General features: G+C 41.4%; 1 pseudogene; it reads left to right on the top strand.

The window, feature by feature from the left end:
• Window positions 1-407: 407 nt before the first annotated feature.
• On the top strand, window positions 408-561 carry LOC123365450 (annotated as a pseudogene).
• The last annotated feature ends 1,034 nt before the right edge of the window (window positions 562-1,595 follow it).

Here is a 1,595-nt window from a genome sequence, read left to right as displayed (position 1 = left end):
AAAGTCCTGCGTTCCTTTTTATCTGCTCTCCAAATATTTCAAAGAGGTCAATCTATGCTTATTGGTGCATATTGTGCACAGTGTGGTCTCTTTCCTCCCCTTCTGCCCCAAACATTGCAGACCACACAAACTGTTGCTTGACTGATTCACTACCCTTTTGTTCACAGGATTCCAACAATCTGCTGACACCTTCAGGCAGAAAAATGAATCTTTCCAGTTTAAGTGTGTGTGTGTTTCTCATTGTTACAGATGCACAGTGACTGAAGTAATGGGGGAGGAGAGTTCTTTCACTTCATCTTGATTTGGTTACAGCAAAAGCACAAAGATGTAGCCCGTAATTGCTGAGTAACTATTGTATTCTTAGGAGCTGTGAATAACTGCCTGCAGTTCCTCCCCTAAGAAGGCTGGACTTTGAGCTAGCAAGTGGCAGTATCGTAGCCAATGAGGTTAATCCGAGGCGCGATTATTGCTAATTGAAAACTTTATTTGCTTCGATAGGCCTTGCTTTATCCAGATGCGTATGTCCTTTTGTCAGATTTTTCTCTTTGCAGATTGTAAAAGCTTCAAAAGCAAGGTTAGTTTATTCCTGTGGGTCTGGCAAGCTCCTAGCATGTTTGGGGCACTGCTTTAATCTTAATGACAAAAAATAATGGTATATACAAATCACTAAATGAGAAGGATCAGAGGGGTAGCTGTGTTAGTCTGTATCCACAAAAACAATGAGGAGTCTCAAGGAACCTTAAAGACTTAAAAACAGATTTATTTGGGCAAAAGTTTTCGTGGGTAAAAAACCCACTTCTTCAGATGCATCTGAAGTGGGGTTTTTTACCCACGAAACTTATGCCCAAATAAATTTGTTAGTCTTTAAGGTGCCGCCAGAATCCTCATTGTAAATGAGAAGGTTAAAGCAGGGCAGGAGAATAGTGAGGAAGCAGAATAGTTCTGGGCTCAGACCATCGTTATGGTGTTGCATTCAGCATTTCCATGTGAAAAACATGAAGGTTGGGCTCAGTGTTGCCAATTCCCAAGTTGGTATCATGGTATCACGAATCTGATCATATTTAATGTTTTCCAAAAAGCCCCAGCTCCTGGATTCATGTGATTCTATGCAAATATCAACTTTCATTTAAACATCAAAGGAAGTTTCTAGCCTTAGGGTTGTTGAAAAAAAAGCTTGACAGCATAAACTCTAATGGCTCCGAAACTAGAAGGCAAATAAAAAGAACCCAAAATGTTGGGATTTTTTAGAATCTCATGATTTTTGAATGCTTGCAATTGTCTGTACTGAGCTTAGGATAGGGGTTCAGCATGCAATGGGAAAAGGGAGATCCAGGAAGCAAACAGTGAGCACTGTATTCTCCCTTTAGAAGCAGAAGATTCCAGAGGGGTGTGTGTGTGTGTGTATGTGTGTGTGTGTGTACACATTACTACTGTTTTGACCAGCACTCACTCCCTCTCTCTGCAACTATACCCTGCAGAGAGGGTGCAGGACTAAATGAGAAGGTTTAGTTTAGGAGATCCGAGACTGTCCCCTGTGATACCCAGGATTGTGGCTTGATTTCTAGAGCTGGCTGGGAAAGGATTTTCTCCCCATG

This window comes from Mauremys mutica, chromosome 2 (genome assembly GCF_020497125.1).
Source record: "Mauremys mutica isolate MM-2020 ecotype Southern chromosome 2, ASM2049712v1, whole genome shotgun sequence".
Lineage (NCBI taxonomy): Eukaryota > Metazoa > Chordata > Testudines > Geoemydidae > Mauremys > Mauremys mutica.
This window is presented reverse-complemented; position numbering and strand designations above follow the sequence as displayed.